General features: G+C 43.9%; 1 protein-coding gene across 1 annotated transcript in view; it reads right to left on the reverse strand.

Annotated features, from left to right (window-relative positions):
- The window catches only part of LOC132473156 (gamma-aminobutyric acid receptor subunit pi), a 34,624-nt gene extending 29,012 nt beyond the window's left edge, over nt 1-5,612 (reverse strand). Inside the window, exon 1 of the mRNA XM_060073149.1 lies at nt 5,337-5,612. The gene's annotated coding sequence lies outside the window, so the exon portion shown is untranslated. The remainder of the gene's footprint in view (nt 1-5,336) is intronic.
- Between the last annotated feature and the right edge of the window lie 388 nt (nt 5,613-6,000).

Genomic DNA, 6,000 nt, shown 5'->3' on the forward strand with positions numbered 1-6,000 from the left:
AATTCAGCTGACGGGCTCTGACAGATGGCCAATGTTGTTTGTCCCGAAACAATTAATGATTCCACAAATATTTTATAACTCTGCTGCTCATACCTATTATCCAGGTTAGCTCAGCTACCACCTGGTTTTGTTGACACACACATGCACACGCACACGCACACACACCTCAAGCCGGGATAGCTTTGGGCTTGCTCTCAACAACCAGAAGGCTGAGCAAGTTGACATGGGCCAGAGGGCATTCTCTCCACAGCATAATGGTCTCCTCATAATGACTGACTCTCTTAACTCTAACTCCACTGCTAGGCTTGAGCCTTAGCAAGAAAGAAAAAAAGCAATAAAATATATTGCAGTTTCAGGCTTCTTCAAGGAGCGAGGGTGCTTGCGACAGTGAGAGAGCGAGTGCGAGTAAGAGAGGGAGGCTTCTGTTGTATCTCCCTATAGGCCCTCCTCGTGTCTTTCCCCTCCACCTCTTTTAAGATGAATGCAGCCATAGAAGCCTCTGAGAGTGAAATGTCTTAACACAGGCAGAGCATGTCGGGGACCAGGCCATATTCAATGCATTATATGTTCAATGTTTGCTACTGGTGTTTACAACAAAAATATTCATATATTAATGCTGAAAGTTTCAGCATTAATATTATAGTTGGGTTGTTGCTATTTTTGGAGATACACGTACTGCAAAAGTAACATCTTTAGTGTCCTGAGAAAATGTTACGGCTCTCTCCTCTGTACTGCTCTCCACTACAGTACCAATCTGAAGATTTAATTTCAGAAAGAGAGAGAGACAACATGAGTAATGAATTTAAATGGAGAAATTGCTCCAGCTTCGGGCTACTCCTTACGAATGCATCTGCATCCTCTGGCCTGTGTGTGTGTGTGTGTGTGTGTGTGTGTGTGTGTGTGTGTGTGTGTGTGTGTGTGTGTGTGTGTGTGTGTGTGTGTGTGTGTGTGTGTGTGTGGGTGTGTGTGTGTGTGTGTGTCTTGAGGGGCGAGGGGGTAAGTGGGCGGGTCTCCCGGGCAGGGCCGTGACAGTTCAAGGACCGTTATTATTGGATTTTATTGGTTTTTATTGGATTGGTCTCTGGCTGAATTTGAATTCCCCATGCATGAACGATGTTCCTCTCTCGATTGGCTCCCACATCAATCGGTTACATCAGAATCCCCTCCCTAAACTCCTCCTCCGCTGATGCCCTTATTTGCACTGTTTCACCTCAAGTGCTCACACACACACACACAGTCAAACACAAAGCACAAGCATCTGTTTTAATGATGCAATTCCAGACAACCGCTTGAGTGGTGTACAGCTCTGAAATGTGTAAAATACACATGGAAACTGGAGAAATACTCAACGGAACCATTAGCTGTGGATGGTTGCAGGAAACAGCCCAATTTGGTGAAGCTTCCTCCATATTATGAGTCACAGTTGGTGGGTTGAGCTGGGAGGCGACTCCCCTGGATCCTCAATGCTTTGATGTGTGGAGAGACCATCCACTTCTCTTACCTTTTCCCACACGGGAATAACCAAGACTAGTTATATGAGTGCAGGGAAATGTATTTAGTGTGTCATTTCCCTTTGGAGCTTTTTGCGTAGCTTATTTAAAGATGGTTTTATAAAGGATCAAGTGGAACTGGATGTGAAGGTAAATATTTATAGTTTTCTTTCATCACAGACACATATATTGGTAGATGTTATTTTCTTTTCCTTGACATGTTTTAACGGATATACTTCCGTCTTCATCAGAAGGTCACACGGGTGTATTAGTCTTGTATTAGTCGTGTTTTTATCAGCTGGATGTGAAGGTCTTAAACCGAATACACAGCATGCATTTGCTCCTTCACACACTCTTTCACCCCGACTGTCTCTCTTTCTGTCTCTGTCACACACACACCCCTCGAGCCATTGGCCTCTCCTGCAAACATCCCACTAAGTTATAATATTCACTTAGGATACAAGCCAGAAAACAGGTCTGTTTTTCTCTCTGATTTCCACAAAGTTTTTACACATTTCCCAACGTACAGTTGTACACATGCATGTACAACTCAAGGTGCAGGCACACCTTCAAGTTCAATCACACATACAAGTACACTTATACGTGTACATTTTACAAACACATATGCAGACCTAGTTGAACTAGAAGAAGAAACAATCAGTCATAACACAGTACAAGCCACCACAGCTTTTGTCCAGGGCTCATCTTCCAGGCAGCCAAGTGCAGTGCTAACTCCCTCGGACACTTCCTTTCTCCTGGCTGTGGGTGGAGCTTTGTTCAAGAAGCCTGCCGGGTACCAACCAGTTATCTCCCTTCCCCGGCTGGGTTCCCCTACCACCGTCTGTGTCGTCCAAACACAGCACACACACATGCTCCAAGGGTGGAGCCTGGAGGGGATGGGGGGGTTGTGTGTGTGTGTGGGAGGGGGCACCGCTCACCACCCTTGGACATAGGAGGAAAGAGGGGTGTGGAGGAGGGCGGGGGGGATTTGTAGCTGCGGGCGCTGGACTTTCAAAAGGGAGGCGTGTTAATCTTATTTTTTGCAGCTACAGCGGTGGCTGTTCTGCTGCGGATTTATACGTTAAGCCGAATTGAAAAGGGCAGCATCCATACATTTGAAACGAGACGTGGCAGAGTCGCATCTTTCACAAAATCAATTCTTTCCTAGATTGCCATCCTCCGCCCTTCTCTATTCTGACTGTACTATGCAGCAGATGGCAGCATCGGTTACGGCTCCACAGTGGCACCACCTCTCGCACACAGACACACACAGACACGCAAACCCACTCACACACTCACGCTCACACACAGGTCTAGTCCTGCCCCAAATAGGCTCTCATCTCTGGCTCGGTGTTATATTCCGTGTAGCAGCCCTACTGAGGGTTTTATGTTTGGAAGCTTTGTATTCCATATGGACAGAGGAAATCTTAAGAAGTGAAAAACATGGGCATTGCATTAGGTGTGTTTTAATTATCATGGCAAAGACAGTTATTAGCGAATTGTCAAATTTATAAAGTAATGGAAAAGCATGCCGGAAGGCTTTCGGCAAGTTGCCAGAATCCTTGCTGTAATCCTTGGTGTATTTTTAGAACCTTTACTTTGGAACGGTGTTGTGAATTTTGATTACCAGCCATCACAGAGGTGAAAAGTATTTCAGTAGTTCCACTCAAAAACTGTATGCTATTTGTAATTGTGGTGAATAAGTAAGTATGCTTCCTTCTAGAAGTATTTCATACATTTACTTGATCAACTTAGGACTATTACGAAAATAAACTGCTTTATGTTGGTCTTTTGAACTACTTAAGTACTTATTTTCTGTGTGCAAAGAGAGCTATAGACCCTGAAAGAGGTTAGCTGGACTCCCAGACAAGGATCTGCTAGCAAGGAGGACCAAAGCCCAATGAAGATAACCCTTGTGAATGGTATGGCGATGCAACAGTGTTCATGAAACTGGGAGATGAAAGAGGAGGAGCAATGCTAGGGGAAGGGTTCAAACGCACGGTCCTTAATCATTTTGAATGAGGACGGCGATGGTGGTTGTGATGACGCAGTTCACCAACGGCTTCATGAGGAAGAGAACGAGGCGATTAAAGCGAACAGAGAACAAACGAAGGAGACGGCAAAACGGATAGATGGTTGACTTTTCAAAAGCCTCTCTTTGTACCATTGATGTATGAGAGTCTGATACTGCGGCGTGAGTGTGAATCTGATGAGCACACATCAACCTCAACCCCCAGGGTCCTCAGCTCCACAGCACTCACACAGAAACCAGGTGATGTCTGGCCTGGGGAAGACCAGCTAATCTGAAGCCTGAAGAGGCATCTGGACACTCTGACATCAAGAGAAAGGACAGTGCCACAGAGCTTCATGCTAGATGATATTACCCAATGCCAGCCACATGCGTCATTTAGACGCATGGGGCAGCATTCTGTAGCATGGGGAGCAGGAGACGTTGGACAATGGACGGCAACTATAAAACCCTCCTTTACCACTCAAACAGTACACACACACAGACACAAACAGATTCACACGGAATTGGTAGAAAAAGTGCAAACCTTAAGATGAGCATTGCATGAAATTTGTAGGAAGCAAGCTTCAACGCAATGACACAAATAAGAAGTACCATATGTGAAATTCATCACACAATTGGAAGAAAGGAATCTATATGCCCTTACGCTTACTGTCAGCACACACCGCACCTTCCATTAGCCTCAATAACACAAGACCCTTCTCTAGTGAGAGCCCCCCTTCCAGCTCCCTCTGCCAACCAAATCCAGTCCCCATCAGCAAAGAACTGTGCGCTGTCTCATTGTCTCATGTCCACATACGTCATTGAGCAAAAAGCTGAATTGAAGGAGATTTTTGAGTGTAGGACACATGCTCTTTACTGAATGTATAATATAAATATATATCATACAATGTATGGGGTCCAAACAGAACCATTGGAATCTGCAGTCTTTTTGGGAAGGGTGCACAACATGTACATGACTGAGATGGTTTACCTGAGCCAATGAAAGTTGTCCGTTATTAATTATCCAATAAATACAGTCAATTTCAACTGGAGCGAATTATGTACGGTGGTCTATAATTGCAATGGGGAAACAAAACACGTGATAAGACAATGTTGTCAAATATGGATATATCATTTTTTATTTCATGAATCGGTTTTCTATTTGTGCTTTTGCATTCAATTACATTTTAGGTGTAAAATTATAAACAATTAATTGAACTACAACAGACACGCTTGAATCGGGATTGGAGCCAGCATACGTTGCCAGGGATCCATCTACCCCATGTGCCTCAACGAAGGGTTGCTTTGGCAACAATAAAATATTTTTTCACTTGGCTGATAGTTGCGCAGGGTCGAAATGCATCAGACGATTTCTCAAAGGAGGATTGCCAATCGAAAGCTAGAAACAGTTTATGAGGTTCCCTGTGACAGCGAAACCACAACAATTCCAGCACGATTTGTTAGATTGGCAGCCTAAAGTAAAGATGAACGTAGTCTACCTATTTTAAAGCGCCAAACAGGCAGGTCGCGCGCCCCTAACTAATAAGCCTTAAAGGAAACACATCACATAACACACGAGGTGACTCCAGAGATAAACACAGAGAGGAGAAGAATGTTTACTTTTTTCGAAAATAAAGTCGAAATAAAAGTTAAAACATTTGATATATAAAGCGTAAACGCGGATGTGCGCATGAGAAAGAGACGCGCCAAAGCGTCTTTCCCAGACGCTCTGTTGGACATACAGGCGTCTACAATAACATCCGAGTTTACATAATTTAAATGGAGAATATGCAACAACGAGAAAAAACACCAGATTAAATTAAATTGAATAATACCTGTAAAGGCAGATGACCGATCGAACCTCATATATCCAATCGTATCCAGGAAATAAGGATCCGAAACATCTTTTCGCACTGAACATTACAGTCTTCTAGGCTAGACTTAAATCAGCTTTTGACGGCAACGGCACCTGCTGATTCGCGCACGCACTTCTGCCTGCAAATAAACAACTGGTTGTGCTCCGTCAGCGATCTCTGATAAACTACTGTTGGGGAGCGCGCGGCAGCGGCGTGCGCAATGACGCACGGACAAGGCTGCTTGTCTCAAGCTGTATGCCTCCTATCCTGTCCTTTGAACATATTTAAAAGAGATCATGCGAGCATTGTGCAACAGAACAACTCTTGATAACGACTATGTGTTAAAATGGATTACATCATATTTGTAATGCATTTTAATTGGCTTGCATGGTAGCTCTATTTGTTAGTTCTTCCATCACATGCGGTATAGAGAAATAAAGACGATGGATAGTGCCTGGAAGTTGTACAATATCAGCGTGAATGTCAATCCATTGTTTAACTAATGAAATTAACCTTAAATGGGTATTTAACACACTTCAACAGTCTAGCAGAAACATTCAAAACATTCTCTCCATTGCTTCATTCTTAAGTGCTCCTGTCTGCTCTCGTTTTGCGCTTCACCGCAGCGCGTTCTATTCTAGAC

The sequence above is a fragment of the Gadus macrocephalus genome, chromosome 15 (assembly GCF_031168955.1).
Source record: "Gadus macrocephalus chromosome 15, ASM3116895v1".
NCBI classification, from domain to species: Eukaryota; Metazoa; Chordata; class Actinopteri; order Gadiformes; family Gadidae; genus Gadus; species Gadus macrocephalus.